The sequence below is a fragment of the Anastrepha obliqua genome, chromosome 6 (assembly GCF_027943255.1).
Source record: "Anastrepha obliqua isolate idAnaObli1 chromosome 6, idAnaObli1_1.0, whole genome shotgun sequence".
Taxonomy (NCBI): domain Eukaryota; kingdom Metazoa; phylum Arthropoda; class Insecta; order Diptera; family Tephritidae; genus Anastrepha; species Anastrepha obliqua.
This window is the reverse complement of record NC_072897.1, coordinates 30314789-30333132: the sequence shown is the minus strand read 5'-3', so window position 1 is coordinate 30333132 and position 18344 is coordinate 30314789.

Below are 18344 nucleotides of genomic sequence, written 5' to 3'. Positions count from 1 at the left end.
GAGGGGACTACCAGCGAAAAAATACCAACACAATGTCGGAATTGTCAAATGCTCGGCCATGGAGAGCACAGATGCTTTATTAAACAAAATTGTTCAAATTGCGCCGGTAAGCATAAAACCACAGACTGTACAATCGCAGATAAAGTGCGCTGCACTAACTGTAATAGGAGGCACAAGTCTACTGATCCGACTTGCCCAAATCGGGCTGCATATATGAAAATCAAACAAAAGATCAACAAGATTTCACCAGTGCATACTCCAGCACAATTTAAATAGCAGTTCAACTATGAACAGTTTCCGAAGCTAAACGCGCAAAGATTACAGCTCAGTCAAAGGCTGCCGACTCCACAACTACGCAGGGCTGGGGCTCTGGAAATAATGCGGCTGCTGATAGCAAGTCAAATGATTTTTTATTCACTTATGAAGAAATCAGTCTACTGTCGCTCGATATTATTTTTAAGCTTAAAGTATGTACCAGTAAAGACCAACAATTTAATGTTATAACTCAACTGTAGAAGTATCCGTAATAAGTATTATGAGTTTTTCGAGTTTCTATATCAAAACCACATCGACATTTCTTTGCTCAGCGAAACATGGCTCAAAAGCGAAAACAAATCATTTCACACTATTCGGGATCCGTAGGGATCGACTTATTTCAGCTGGAGGTGGGGTTACCATTTTAGTCAGGAAAACAATTAATTATTATGAAATAGAAAATATCAAAATTAAAGTAATTGAAAACGTAGGAATTGAAATTTTTGGTAAAAACAATAGCAAAGTTAAGATTTTTAGTGTATGCTGCAAAAATGTTTATGTTTATGCATCACGGGTGCCATGAGTACAACCTCTGGTGATGCCCTAAATGCTATGCTTGAGTTGCTCGCCTGGGATCATAAGATACAACAGGAAGCAATAAAAGCAATATGCAGACTCCATAGATATGGTTTCTGGCACGAAGGCGGAACTTCGGGACACAGAGAAATCTTTAAATTGCTATCTGAGCAGTATCCACTGTTTTTGGCACCTAAAGACGACGTGATACCCACAGTTTCATTTGGAAGGAAATTTGATGTCAGATTTCCATTGCGTGAGCAATGGAGCAATTCAGAATGCATGTAGGGAGGTTTGACGGATATTTTCTTTACCGATGGCCGCAAGAACGATATAAGGTCTCGAGCAGGATACTGCTTAAACGATAGTAATAAGTATTTCTGTGCTATGGGGGGAATGGCAAATCTTTCCCAAGCGGAAGTTTTTGCCATCCTGAAAGTAGCCGAATGGATAATTAGAGGAGATGGAGCGGGAAACAGATTGGAGTTTTTAGTGACAGTCAGGCTACACTGAAAGCCCTGGTGAACGCGGAGCAAACCTTGAATGTTGCGCAAGAATGTAAGAAGAAGCTTATTTCTGTCGCAAGACACTCCGGCTTTCAAGGAACCGAGATTGTCGATGAATTGGCCAACCGTGGATCAGCGGTTCCCCCACAGGGGCCAGAGCCAATAATCGGAATCAGTCCCGCAGGAATCCAGAATTGGATCAGCGATTATGTAGGCAATCTACATAAAGAGCGATGGTCCGGTCTGGAACGCTGCAGAACTGCAAAGTGTTTTGTGAAAACTCCGAACAGAAAACTGTCAAACTTTCCAATAAAACGTGGAAGCAAAGACGTTCGGTTGATGGTCGGTATCATTACAGGACACAACCCATGGGGTCAGCATATGACCACGAATGGAATCATAGAGGGCTACGAGTTTTGGGTTCAGATGGTGTGAGAATGAGTAATATTCGTTCTCTAAAACTAAAGTATATTTACAGATTTGCCAAAGAATCTGGAAAATGCTCACAGGACTTACTATCTCTATCTCTGTCTCTATTCTTTTCTATCTTTTTCTCTGATACTTTTCTTCTTCCCTCCTTGACTCTCTACCCTCTTTCCAGAGCTTTAAGTACAATGGGGTTTTTAGCCTGAGTGTTTTAGGAGCCACCAAATCTCCTGGGGCTTCTTGGCGCGACCTTTTTCAAATTTCAATTTCAATTTGAAGGATCAAGCTCCATCTGGTACCATTAATGTTCAATAGGTCTATGTGATGGCTTTCAAGCAGCCAGGTCAACCTAACCTTACCTAACGGTAAAGTTGTTCAACTATATTATAAAATATGTAATCGAAAATATTTGTGATCTATCTGAATGTCATACTGCACATATGTACAATATAAAAATATTTCCATTTAATTGAAATAAAAAACTACTCGAGGCGCAGTAAGCGCGTATATACAAATAAAGACAGCAAGTGAAACAAAACAAAATAAACACTAGTTCTCAAAAAAACCACAATAAAAATCTCACGGCACAACCGTTACCCACATCAGGGTTGCTGCTTAAAGCAGCCCTACAACATGAATAAACATCCGGAAAATACAACAATGCCATTACCGAATATTCCGATGATGTGTTGGGATCCAACATAAACATATAGTCTTACTTGAAGTGATCCAATCTATTTAATAATGACAGAAACACATTCTACCGAATCACTCAAAAACGTATAACCATTCCTGATATAAAACGTAATCGACGTTACATGAGTCAAAATATTAAAATTTAAAACAATCCTCAGTGGCCAAATTCTACTAGAAACGAAAAATAGCAAACGAGCTAGCCCCACTAATCGCCTTATCCGATTACAATTGAAACCACCCCACATCCTTTATTGAACTCATCCCAAGGGGTTATATATTACAATGACTTAAGAAATATTCCCTCAGAAGAAATTTTACACGAACAGTCTTCCCAAAAAAAAGGCTGACATAAAAAAAAAATTAGAAAAAAGTAGAAAATAGCTTACTGAATCAGGTCTGGTAATACTACATTTAACACCTTGCCCTAGATGGTAAGATATAATCACTTTGCTAATTACCGTAATAACCCGAAAACGTGCCCAATAATGCAAGGAAAACAAGAAATGAGTAAATTTTATATCAAATAATTATCCCAATCCAAATAACTCGGCCTTCGATAAAAAAATGTTCATTCAGATAATTATGGTAAAATCAAAAGTCGATAACAGACCGGCAAAAACTCTGCACAAGGAAAGACATCCACCCAGTAGTTCCACTTACGCTACAGCTGTAACTCAATAAAACACACCAACCAGAAGCACTAATGGAGAAAACTATTCTCAAATCACAACTCACCACGATCAGCCTACTCGCAACCAAGTAACAACAAATCACCAAAAGCATACATCCCAATAAACCAATATCAACATTTCACCCGTACCAACATTCTCCAACACAAGTAAACAACTCTTGGACAAAATGAGCGAATCAGATTCGGATTCCAAAATCATAAACAAACCAAAACAGAACATCAAAATACTCCCAAAAATCATACCTAAAAGACTGCCATTCCTACAAAAAAATCCAAACATCAAGATGAAGACCATCAACAAAATAACAACAAGAGCGAGGATATAGACTTCAATCCATTCCAAATTTAACTCTCAGTACTTGTAGCTTCACTTATATATATATATATATATATATATATATACGTATATAATTGGCGCTTACACCCTTTTTGGGAGTTTGGCCGAGCTCCTTCTCCTATTTGCGGCGAGCGTGTTGGATTTTTTTCACAAATGGAGGGACCTAAAGATTTATGCCGACTCCGAACGGCATGGTTTTTTTATGAGTAGCCTTTTCAGGGCAGAAATACATTCGGAGACTTGTCATTGCCTGCCGAGGGACGACCGTTATTAGAAAAAACTTTTTATTCATCTTGCTGTTTCACGGAGATTCGAACCTAAGTTCTCTCCGAAATCCGAATGGTAGTCACGCACCAAGACATTTGGTTACGGCGGCCGCCTGTATCCTCACTTACCAAATTATTATATATTGTATAAACAACACACTTGTAAATAACCCAAACTTACTTAGCTCCTTCACCTATCCCACACACTAATTCCTCTCTTACCCACATGACCCTGAAAATTAGTTATTCAGTGGAACATAAAAGGTTACTACTTATAATTATAATGAACTTCTTCTCATAATAAATACATTTTCTCAAAAGTGTGAATTGTGCTCTGATGAGCGTAGGACGTGTTTTTCTTAATACTAGTGGAGCCACTGAAGAAGCGCGAGAAAGCAAAATAGCAAAACGTATTGTGAAGTATTGCGATGAAGGGGAAATGCCACCTTCAAATTTTAAAAAGGTGAATAAAGCCAATTCCATAAAGCTTAAAAATGAAAAGTTTTGGACACCTCTGCAAGCCATTTCTGACTGCGATTCAGACATGGAGGCCAACAACTCAAAGAAAAAAAGCCTGACAAAGTGTTTGTGCCACCTATCAAGGTGCTGGCAATAAGTAATGACTATTTACTTAAACTTTTGAAAAGAAATTAAGCGTTTCCTTATAAAAAAAATATCAATAGGTAGTAAGTAAAAGCAATCATAAAGAATTACAATGATAACTATACTGATACTACTTACGTTGTATATTTTGAAAATGGGACAGTGAGACTTCCTGATCTTCGTTAATATGTAAAGTCTCTATTTCGAAGCCTTATACGAGGGGACTACCAGCGAAAAAATACCAACACAATGTCGGAATTGTCAAATGCTCGGCCATGGAGAGCACAGATGCTTTATTAAACAAAATTGTTCAAATTGCGCCGGTAAGCATAAAACCACAGACTGTACAATCGCAGATAAAGTGCGCTGCACTAACTGTAATAGGAGGCACAAGTCTACTGATCCGACTTGCCCAAATCGGGCTGCATATATGAAAATCAAACAAAAGATCAACAAGATTTCACCAGTGCATACTCCAGCACAATTTAAATAGCAGTTCAACTATGAACAGTTTCCGAAGCTAAACGCGCAAAGATTACAGCTCAGTCAAAGGCTGCCGACTCCACAACTACGCAGGGCTGGGGCTCTGGAAATAATGCGGCTGCTGATAGCAAGTCAAATGATTTTTTGTTCACTTATGAAGAAATCAGTCTACTGTCGCTCGATATTATTTTTAAGCTTAAAGCATGTACCAGTAAAGACCAACAATTTAATGTTATAACTCAACTGTAGAAGTATCCGTAATAAGTATTATGAGTTTTTCGAGTTTCTATATCAAAACCACATCGACATTTCTTTGCTCAGCGAAACATGGCTCAAAAGCGAAAACAAATCATTTCACACTATTCGGGATCCGTAGGGATCGACTTATTTCAGCTGGAGGTGGGGTTACCATTTTAGTCAGGAAAACAATTAATTATTATGAAATAGAAAATATCAAAATTAAAGTAATTGAAAACGTAGGAATTGAAATTTTTGGTAAAAACAATAGCAAAGTTAAGATTTTTAGTGTATGCTACCCGGAAGGATCACCAACAAGTGATCTGCGTACATTTTATAAAAAAGATTAAAGACGTCTTTTTAATGTTAAAGAAAGTGTAGTATTCTGTGGTGATTTCAATAGTAAACATCGTGAATGGGGTTGTGTAAGAGCAAATGCTTGGGGAAATATACTCAAAGAATTCATTACATTTTTTCCAATTACCATTTCTTATTCAGATAATCCTATCTACAATCCATCTGCGACAAGATCTTCACCGTCAAATCTAAATATTGTATTAACTAATATTTCAACTTATATATCTAAGCTTATAGCTATTAATGAATTGAAATTCTGAATTGTTATTTAATCTGAAAAGAGAGGAACTCATATATTTCTAATTTAAGCTGGGACTTTTCAAATGCTAACTGGTGCTCATATAAGAACTTTTTAAAAAATGCCCTTCAAATCACATCTACAAATTTAGAGGAGATTAACTCCCGCGAAAAATGTTGACGAAAATATAAAATTTTTTGGTAGTCAAATAATGAATGCAGTAAGAATTACAGTCCCTAAGAAAAGATTAATTTTGTTAAACTGCCAGCTCATATATTAAATTTAATTAAAATAAGAAATTACTTTTGATTAAAATATGAAATTACTTCTATCGGCAACAGCAAGATCAGTTAGAGATTTAGATTGTCTGGGCGTATACGAAAAAGAGGCTTTCAGCATAGGAACAAAGAATGGAATAAAAGAATATGTGAACTAGATACAAGAAGTAAATCTTTCTGGAATATAAGCAAAGTTATAAAAAAGAGGCATATATAATATCCAGCTCTCTTTGATCAAAACAAAACTATTTTGTTAAGCCACGAAAAAACAAAGGCATTTGCTCACACTTTCCAAAATAATCACAAAGTTTCGGAGCACTTAAGCTCTAAAATACATGTTATGTTAAGTGCGAATACATCGATTTATTAATTCAACAAACAGCTTTACGAAAATCCGCAGGTTTAGATGTCATTGGAAGCATAATGCTAAAGAATTTGAAAATAACTGCAATTTTTTTTTTCTTTATATTTATTATGAATTCATGTCTTAAACTTAAAGTACTTTCCGGAGACGTGGAAAGCGGCAAAAGTAACTCCAATACCAAAGCCAGGAAACCCACAAATGAAATCGGAAACTATCGACCAATAAGTCTTTTAAGTAGTCTCGAGGAAGCACTAAAGGATAAAGTAACAGAATTTATTAATGAAGATAATATACTGCCTGCTGAACAGTTTGGATTTAGAAAATTTCACGGTACAACACGCCAAATCCAGAGAATTTGTAACCACGTAAAATCTAGTTTAAATAACAAAAAGTCGATCGCTTCAGTCCTATTCGACGTTGAAAATGCCTTTGATTTCGTTTGGCACAATGGGTTGATAGCTAAACTCCTAAATTTAAAATTTCCTACCAACTTATAAAGATTGTTCAATGCTTTCTTAAAATCGTTATTTCTGTGTATATATAAATAATGAATTTTCAGATCTAACGGAAGTTACAGCTGGTGTCTCTCAAGGATCAGTTAAAGGACGTATCTTGTTTATTATTTATGTGTCTGACACCCCCAAGTTCTGCTCATGATATAGTGAGTAAAATGCAAAGTGCGCTGAATCGTGTCGTGTTGTTCGAACACCGTTAACACCTATTCCGTCCGTCCGCACAGAACTCAAGGGGAAATCCTGTCGCTTTCTTCTTTTACTGCTGGTAGGTATATTTTCTCTACTTGCCGATGAAGAGTTTGAGGGTGTGGATATAGGTCGTCCTCGTTTTTTCAATTTACCAACTTTGCAAAGATGTTCAGCTATTGCAAGCTTGAAGTCAAACAATGACATATATTCTTTCAACTTTCGACGCCACAAAATCCAAGCATTGACAACGCACATATCAATCATATGAAAAAAAAATCTTTTTATACCACTTTTTTGTCCGCAGTTGTATTCTATAAAGACCTAGTAAAGAATTCAGTAAATCAACGCCAGCCATATAATAATTATATACATCAACTGCCCTAGGAGAATTGATATCAATATACTTCTTCTCTCTTTTACAGTACCGTTTTTTCGTTGACATAGGGTGACATCCGACATAGGTTGAAAGAATATTTACCACTTTGTTGTCAAACCAAGTGACGAGGCCAAGTTCAACTCCATCAATATCTGCTACTTTTTCAACCATACTTCCACTGCCTAACTTTTTCATTTCTTTTTCGGTTGGCGTCTTACAATTTGTTACACGATCTAACCTTACTGTGCCTAAAGGTAATGTACCATTTTTCATTAGATACACCTGAAGCTTCGGACTGTTAAGCCAATTATCAAAAAATAGTTGATAGTTTTTTTCTTTTGGTATTGTAGCTGCTAGTCTCGTTACACTTACTCCTATATTTGGTGCTCCTTCCGGGAATGTATCGCTTTAAGCTCCGGCAAATATATCAAAATCGTAACTGAAACCTGAAACACCGCTCAAGACAAAATTTTTGAATCCCCATTTGTGGGGTTTAGCTGGATTGTACTGTTTGAGATGATGGCGGCACTTTGTGGGAATTATTTGTTCACCAACCACTCAATGTTCTTCTTTGGGTACAAGTAACAATCGAGCACGAATTTTGTCTAACAATGGTCGAATCTTAAAGAGCTTATCAAACCCGAGTTCACCAGGTGATCTTATATTTTCATTATAATAATAATTATTATTGAAGTGTAAAAATCGTTTGATGTTTTCCCATCTGTTACATGTTATTGCGTTACGTACAAATTCTTGGCCAATGAATGTGTTCCAATAATGTCTGGATGATGGTAGTTTTATCAAAGACATGTATATTGTTATGCCTGAAATAATTTTTATAAGTATTTTTTTTAACTTTTTTACTTGAACTCACCTATAAACTGATCAATCTCGTTCCGAGTAATATTGGCAGGTTTATTTATATCCATTTGTAATGCAATTAAATTCGATTGTTCTACAATAAAGTTCATCAAATCGTCATTGAAAATAAAGATAAACATATCTGCTGGTGTCTCCAGTTCCTCAATAAAGTCAGGAAGGTTTGAATCTCCTTGAAATGGAAAATTTTCACTGGAATAAAGAGGCAGACAAATTTCTTTCCAAATTGGAGGTCTAGGCTTTTTAGCAGATTTTGCATATGATGTAGAAGGCTTGTTATAGTCATCTGAGTCATCGGTATCATCAGTCTCTGGTACATAAATATGCTCCTGTTCTGGCGGTTTACTTATAAAGTCTTCTTCGTCGCTATCAGATATGTAGTCAACATCACTTTGATCACCTCTATCAGAGAATGTTAATGCAATGAGAAGGTGCAAATGTTACTGTAAGCTTTTTTTAGTACAATTGAGATCTGAAAGATTTGTAATAAGGTCATTTAGCACACCGAGTTTATAAACACCTCACTGACTTTTGCCCACACAAAAATTAGAAACACCACACATCTTTCACCTCAACACACAACACATTTCTCACCACGACATTAAACCAATTAAATTTGTACTATTTTCGTATTTTTGAAATAATAAGCGAATACGTAAAATTTATTACATAATTTTTTTTAATTACATAAAAAAAACGAATTTAAAAAAAAAAATTAATAAAAAAAGGTTTGCACTGGGAATTGAAATCGAGTCTAACAGTGGCGAGGAAAAATAGGCGGTGCGTTTATTCCTTCGACTGCTTATTTTTTTACCATTTTGTTACTTTTGAAATGATAAGCGGATACATAAAATTTATTAAAAATTTTTTACGATTACATTAAAAAAAACACATTAAAAAAAAAAAAAAAAATTGGCGCCGAGAATTGATGCCGAGTCACATGGGGAGGATAAATACGCAGTGCGTTTATTTCTGCGCCTGCGTTGTGAACCAAGGTTTTGTGCATGCGCGCGACGCGAATTAATTTTAATAAAGTTCTGAAAGTAATTCATGAAGTTTTTCATTACACACATATGCACATAAATGAACGTATACTTTATATGTAAATAAATGATGGTATATGAAATATACATAAGTACATAATATGTATGTACATGTCAATAAGAGGTATTTGCATTCAGAAAAAAAAACGGTTTAATATAAATCAACACTTATTTTATATTGTATGTAAATTTATAGTTTATGTATTCGACAGCATTTACATACATATGTGGGTATGTACATTTGTATATGAAAAACAATAATGCACAAGCGCAAGAACATCATCTTCCTTTCATACATATGTACATATGCATGTATGCCCAAATAACCTTGACTTATGTATGTACACAAGGCACAGCACATCACATTCTTACAAGACAAATACACATACGCACTAGCGAGTTTCTTCCTAACAAGTGCAAAAACAATTCTGCTCTATGTATGTATTATGTCCTAGCATATATACATACATATATACCTACTTGCCTTCTAAACTTCCTACAAAATAATTGTATTCATATGTTACTACATCCATGCACGTCCATACATTCATGCATACAAATATGCGCGAGCACAGCGCTCCCTTCTTGCTTCCGTGTACTTTTGTCTTTCACCAGTCGATATTCCTAATATTGTACTTACAAAAACACAATACTTTGATAGACGCAAAAGCAACAGCAAGCGCAACGCGATGACCGCTTTGCCACCACACATTCTAAAATGTTCTAGAACACAACAAAAACACATACCTCACATGCGCATGTCGCCCAAAGCTAAAATCTAAGCCTGGCGACTACAAAAATAAAATACATTCGTAGACGCAGTCGCAGCGGCCATGATTCTATCAGCGACTGCGCTGAACAATTTAGAAGAAAAACAAAAAGTTCATTCATAAGTTAGAGCTCATATTTCAATTTCATTCATAAAACGAGCCGCCCATATGCCAATTTTCGCGACCATTCGAAAATAGTCAATATTGGAATATTTCGCGTGGAATTATTTGCCAATATTTGATAAATCTTAAATTTTTGTCATGTCGAGTGGCCGCGGCTCCGTATGTATGTATGCACCCTTATATGTATGTAAATATGTCTTCTAACTGTGCGACAGTCGAGAGTTAATGCGACTTCCAGCGAATCACACATTGCTGTCCGCAAAGCCGCAAGTATGTACCTTATGATCAGAAAGTACCGGGAATGTTTAAATTAAACAAAACAGAGTTAAATTTAAGGCAAATTTATATTATCTTCTTCAAAATATGACCCGTCTGAAGCAACACACATGTGCCAACGTTTAACCCAGTCCTCCAAACACCCCCGGCAGGCCGATTTGTATTCTCTTTGATCAGTGCGATGGCGCGTTATCATCATGCAAAATCTGAGAATTGTTTGCTCACATTTCCGGCGGTTTGCAACACACAGCATCTCTCTAAGGTTTCAAAACGGATAAATAATATTCTCTATTGACTGTCTGGCCCGATGGAAGGTACTCATGGTGGACTATGCCTTGGCAATCGAAGGAAGCAGTCAACATCACCTTCCCGGTTCTTTTTGCTCATAGGGTATACATATCCCATGTGTCAAGTGTGCGCAGAAGCTTGTGTTCTGGGTTTGTTAGAATGGTGGTAGTTTGTACATATATTTAAACACATATGTGAGTATGCGCGTTAGGCTTCCTGGATGGATATTAGAATATTTTCTCATCAAAATGTGTATGTAAGTAGTTCAGATTTGACTGAAGAAATTAAATATAGGAATGCATATTCATATGATTGACTTTATGGCTGTTTTACATATAAATCAATTCAAATGAATAATGTTATATAGAAAATAAATTTCTAAATAACTGGTATTAGAAAAACCTGAATACACTATTTTAAATCAATTTCAATTAAACCAAATATAAAAAATGAAATAAAAATATCGAATAAAAAACTGTGCACAGGATTTGAACCTGAGTCAAATATGAGACGATGTACTGCATATACGACACGTCTTTCACGATTGCGCTAATCTACAATTATTAATGATCTTTTCTAAATCACTCATTTATTCGATTCGCAGTTTTATATGCACATATTCTGCGTTAGTTGAAAGTTTGTATGCGTAATTATATGAATATGCATGTGTGTATGCGCGTTTGGCTTTCTGGACGGATATTAGAATGATATTTTCTCATCAATATAATTTGGATTTGATGAAATAGATTATAGACATATGTACATATTTTCTGTTTTGATTGATTTATATAAAAATCAGGTCATATCCAGTATGAACTATTTTATACCGAAAAGAAATTTCCATTTATAAAATACAAAAAACAGTATTTTAAAGAAATTTTAATTAAAATAAACTCAAAAATTTTACCAAACTTTCCTGGTTTGAATTGTAAAAAAAAAAATGTGCAAGAAAAAAAATATGACTTCAGGATTTGAACCTGAATTATATACGTGCCAAAAAACAAAACGAATAATTCCGCCGACTTTAGCTTCTGCACCACAAACTAACTACCGCGCGGCCTTCTTAATCGCAATTTTATTCGCTTCGATTTCCTTAGTAGTGTGCCGAAAAATCTTATGAACGTCCTCAGTAGTATGGTAAACGCAGAAAATATCTGAATTCTTGGCCTAGCGTGGTCAGTAAATATAGAAACCCTCCACTCGCGTGGTAAATATTTGCAATTCCGACCTCTTCAGGAAAGTTGAATTTGAAATGACCTTATTATGAATCTATAAATTAGAACTCGAAAAAAGCTCTTTTAACATTTGCTCCTTCTCATTGCATTAACATTCTCTGCCTCTATTAACAGAGAATGTTAATGCAATGAGAAGGAGCAAATGTTAAAAGAGCTTTTTTCGAGTTCTAATTTATAGATTCATAATAAGGTCATTTCAAATTCAACTTTCCTGAAGAGGTCGGAATTGCAGATATTTACCACGCGAGTGGAGGGTTTCTATATTTACTTACCACGCTTGGACAGTCATTCAGATATTTTCTGCGTTTACCATACTACTGAGGACGTTCATAAGATTTTTCGGCACACTACTAAGGAAATCGAAGCGAATAAATTTGCGATTAAGAAGGCCCCGCGGCAGTTAGTTTGTGGTGCAGAAGCTAAAGTCGGCGGAATTATTCGTTTTGTTTTTTGGCACGTATATAATTCAGGTTCGAGTCCTGAAGACATTTTTTTTTTCTTACACATTTTTTTTTTTTTTACAATTCAAACCAGGAAAGTTTGGTAAAATTTTTGAGTTTATTTTAATTAAAATTTCTTTAAAATACTGTTTTTTTTTTTGTATTTTATAAATGGAAATTTCTTTTCGGTATAAAATAGTTCATACTGGATATGACCTAACTTTTATATAAATCAATCAAAACAGAAAATATGTACATATATCTATAATCTATTTCATCAAATCCAAATTATATTGATGAGAAAATATCATTCTAATATCCGTCCAGAAAGCCAAACGCGCATACACACATGCATATTCATATAATTACGCATACAAACTTTCAACTAACGCAGAATATGTGCATATAAAACTGCGAATCGAATAAATGAGTGATTTAGAGAAGATCATTAATGATTGTAGTTTAGCGCAATCGTGAAAGACGTGTCGGGTATGCAGTACATCGTCTCATATTTGACTCAGGTTCAAATCCTGTGCACAGTTTTTTGTTCAATATTTTTATTTCATTTTTTATATTTGGTTTAATTGAAATTGATTTAAAATAGTGTATTCAGGTTTTTCTAATACCAGTTATTTAGAAATTTATTTAGAAATTTATTTTCTATATAACATTATTGATTTGAATTGATTTATATGTAAAACAGCCATAAAGTCAATCATATGAATATGCATTCCTATATTGAATCTCTTCAGTCAAATCTGAACTACTTACATACACATATTGATGAGAAAATATTCTAATATCCATCCAGGAAGCCTAACGCGCATACTCACATATGTGTTTAAATATATGTACAAACTACCACCATTCTAACAAACCCAGAACACAAGCTTCTGCGCACACTTGACACATGGGATATGTATACCCTATGAGCAAAAAGAACCGGGAAGGTGATGTTGACTGCTTCCTTCGATTGCCAAGGCATAGTCCTCCATCGGGCCAGACAGTCAATAGAGAATATTATTTATTCGTTTTGAAACCTTAGAGAGATGCTGTGTGTTGCAAACCGCCGGAAATGTGAGCAAACAATTCTCAGATCTTGTATGATGATAACGCGCCATCGCACTGATCAAAGAGAATACAAATCGGCCTGCCGGGGGTGTTTGGAGGACTGGGTTAAACGTTGGCACATGTGTGTTGCTTCAGACGGGTCATATTTTGAAGAAGATAATATAAATTTGCCTTAAATTTAACTCTGTTTTGTTTAATTTAAACATTCCCGGTACTTTCTGATCATAAGGTACATACTTGCGGCTTTGCGGACAGCAATGTGTGATTCGCTGGAAGTCGCATTAACTCGCGACTGTCGCACAGTTAGAAGACATATTTACATACATATAAGGGTGCATACATACATACGGAGCCGCGGCCACTCGACATGACAAAAATTCAAGATTTATCAAATATTGGCAAATAATTCGACGCGAAATATTCCAATATTGACTATTTTCGAACGGTCGCGAAAATTGGCATATGGGCGGCTCGTTTTATGAATGAAATTGAAATATGAGCTCTAACTTATGAATGAACTTTTTGTTTTTCTTCTAAATTGTTCAGCGCAGTCGCTGATAGAATCATGGCCGCTGCGACTGCGTCTACGAATGTATTTTATTTTTGTAGTCGCCAGGCTTAGATTTTAGCTTTGGGCGACATGCGCATGTGAGGTATGTGTTTTTGTTGTGTTCTAGAACATTTTAGAATGTGCGGTGGCAAAGCGGCCATGGCGTTGCGCTTGCTGTTGCTTTTGCGTCTATCAAAGTACATATCGTGTTTTTGTAAGTACAATATTAGGAATAAAGTGGTGCACAAATGACTTGCTTATTACAAAGCAACAAATCACACATTGCATGTGACACTGTTTGTGATGACAAAAAGCAATGTAGACACACAACTTGAACAGCAACGAAGAAAAACTGTCTTCAACAAGCAATACTACTTCGGCTCTATCGACAGTACACGAATTGCACGACGCTGCTTATATGCTTGCATGGCAATGGTAGAAAAACATTGTCATACAAGCTTTGCCGAAAGACATCAAGTACAATGTGTGAATTGGTGTCATATGTATGTATGTACGTAGTGTGTATTAGCAGAGAATATTTGCAGGCAAAGTGTAAGTTGTATTCAAATATTAATAAGAATTTAATTTTTATTCTACAAAACCATCATACCAAACATTAACTGCCTATTTGATTTTAAAATATCAGGAATTCATGTAAGTAAATAATCCACATTTGACACAATTCACTTGTTTGAATTGAATTGTTTTTCATTGCCTTTCAGTGTCATTGCTTTTCTTGCTATCTTGCCGAAATATGTGTGTAGTGACAATGCTGAGAGAGAAACAAGTCGTGCAAAAGCATGATTTGGTTTTCTCTCTAGCTGCTATTGCCTGTTACTGTTAGTTGAGAACAAAACACTGCATTGTTGTGTGAATTTAGCAAATGATTTGAAAGCACATATATGTCGACTTGTGCACCACTTTAATTAGGAATATCGACTGGTGAAAGACAAAAGTACACGGAAGCAAGAAGGGAGCGCTGTGCTCGCGCATATACATATGTTTGAATGTATGAACGTGCATGGATGTAGTAACATATGAATACAATTATTTTGTAGGAAGTTTAGAAGGCAAGTAGGTATACTCATATATGTATGTACATTAGGGTGGTCCAAGATCCTATGGTAAAAACTCAAGTTGGATGTAAAAGCCAAGGGACCCCCCAATTCTTTTCTATTTGATATAAGAAGTAAAGAGCTAAATTTTCAAGGTCATAAGTCACTTGGAAGGCAGTGCTCAACGCTGTTTGTTGTAGGAAGTTGGTTCTTCTTTGTTAAAGGTTCTAAGTCCTTAACACCAATTAAGTAAACACTGTCCGCCTGACGCGTCTTAAGAGCAGTCATTTTGATTGAAATATAGTTCAAACCTGAAACAAAAAAAGGCGTTAATTACCCGAAAGTATGAGTTTTTTATAGAAATTTATGAAAACTAAACGTTGTTGAGCACTGCCTTCTATATGTTCTAGGGTGCTAAGATTTTGCATAGATTATTATTTTATTAGATGTAACAAAATGAGAGGGTCCCTAGGTCTCTAAAAAAAACTTGAGTTTTTTGGACCACCCTAATGTACATATATATGCTAGGACATAACATAGAGCAGAATTGTTTTTGCACTTGTTAGGAAGAAACTCGCTAGTGCGTATGTGTATTTGTCTTGTAAGAATGTGATGTGCTGTGACTTGTGTACATACATAAGTCAAGGTTATTTGGGCATACATGCATATGTACATATGTATGAAAGGAAGATGATGTTCTTGCGCTTGTGCATTATTGTTTTTCATATACAAATGTACATACCTACATATGTATGTAAATGCTGTCGAATACATAAACTATAAATTGACATACAATATAAAATAAGTGTTGATTTATATTAAACCGTTTTTTTTTTTCTTAATGCAAATACCTCCTATTGACATGTACATACATATTATGTATGTATATTGTCATATACCATCATTTATGTACCTATAAAGTATACGTTCATTTATGAATGTATGTAATGAAAAACTTCATGAATTACTTTCAGAACTTTATTAAAATTAATTCGCGTCGCGCGCATGTACAAAACCTTGGTTCACAACGCAGGCGCAGAAATAAACGCACTGTGTATTTATCCTCCCCATGTGACTCGGCATCAATTCTCGGCGCCAATTTTTTTTTTTTTTTTTTAAATGTGTTTTTTTTAATGTAATCGTAAAAATTTTTTAATAAATTTTATGTATCCGCTTATCATTTCAAAAGTAACAAAATGGTAAAAAAATAAGCAGTCGAAGAAATAAATGCACCGCCTATTTTTCCTCGCCACATGTTAGACTCGATTTCAATTCCCAGTGCAAACCTTTTTTTATTAATTTTTTTTTTTAAATTCGTTTTTTTTTATGTAATTAAAAAAAATTATGTAATAAATTTTACGTATTCGCTTATTATTTAAAAAAATACGAAAATATATTAGTAAAAATTTAATTAGTTTAATGTATTTATCCTCCCCACGTGACTCGCCATCAATTCTCGGTGGAATTTTTTTTTTCGTTTTTAATTTTTATTTTTTTAATGTAATCGTAAAAAAATTTGTAATAAATTTTATGTATCCGCTTATCATTTCAAAAGTAACAAAATGGTCAAAAAATAAACAGTCGAAGAAATAAACGCACCGCCTATTTTTCCTCGCCACATGTTAGACTCGAGTTCAATTCCCGGTGCAAACTTTTTTTTATAAATTTTATTTTTTAAAATCGTTTTTTTTTTTTTTAATGTAATTGAAAAAAAAAATTATGTAATAAATTTTACGTATTCGCTTATTATTTCAAAAATACGAAAATAGTACAAATTTAATTGGTTTAATGTCGAGGTGAGAAATGTGTTGTGTGTTGAGGTGAAAGATGTGTGGTGTTTCTAATTTTTGTGTGGGCAAAAGTCAGTGAGGTGTCTATAAACTCGGTGTGCTAAATGACCTTATTACAAATCTTTCAGATCTCAATTGTACTAAAAAAAGCTTACAGTAACATTTGCACCTTCTCATTGCATTAACATTCTCTGCTATTAACTTCATAAACATACTTTAAGCAGAGAATGTTAATGCAATGAGAAGGAGCAAATGTTAAAAGAGCTTTTTTCGAGTTCTAATTTATAGATTCATAATAAGGTCATTTCAAATTCAACTTTCCTGAAGAGGTCGGAATTGCAGATATTTACCACGCGAGTGGAGGGTTTCTATATTTACTTACCACGCTAGGCCAAGAATTCAGATATTTTCTGCGTTTACCATACTACTGAGGACGTTCATAAGATTTTTCGGCACACTACTAAGGAAATCGAAGCGAATAAAATTGCGATTAAGAAGGCCGCGCGGTAGTTAGTTTGTGGTGCAGAAGCTAAAGTCGGCGGAATTATTCGTTTTGTTTTTTGGCACGTATATAATTCAGGTTCAAATCCTGAAGTCATATTTTTTTTCTTGCACATTTTTTTTTTTTTACAATTCAAACCAGGAAAGTTTGGTAAAATTTTTGAGTTTATTTTAATTAAAATTTCTTTAAAATACTGTTTTTTGTATTTTATAAATGGAAATTTCTTTTCGGTATAAAATAGTTCATACTGGATATGACCTGATTTTTATATAAATCAATCAAAACAGAAAATATGTACATATGTCTATAATCTATTTCATCAAATCCAAATTATATTGATGAGAAAATATCATTCTAATATCCGTCCAGAAAGCCAAACGCGCATACACACAAGCATATTCATATAATTACGCATACAAACTTTCAACTAACGCAGAATATGTGCATATAAAACTGCGAATCGAATAAATGAGTGATTTAGAGAAGATCATTAATAATTGTAGATTAGCGCAATCGTGAAAGACGTGTCGTATATGCAGTACATCGTCTCATATTTGACTCAGGTTCAAATCCTGTGCACAGTTTTTTATTCGATATTTTTATTTCATTTTTTATATTTGGTTTAATTGAAATTGATTTAAAATAGTGTATTCAGGTTTTTCTAATACCAGTTATTTAGAAATTTATTTTCTATATAACATTATTCATTTGAATTGATTTATATGTAAAACAGCCATAAAGTCAATCATATGAATATGCATTGCTATATTTAATTTCTTTAGTCAAATCTGAACTACTTACATACACATTTTGATGAGAAAATATTCTAATATCCATCCAGGAAGCCTAACGCGCATACTCACATATGTGTTTAAATATATGTACAAACTACCACCATTCTAACAAACCCAGAACACAAGCTTCTGCGC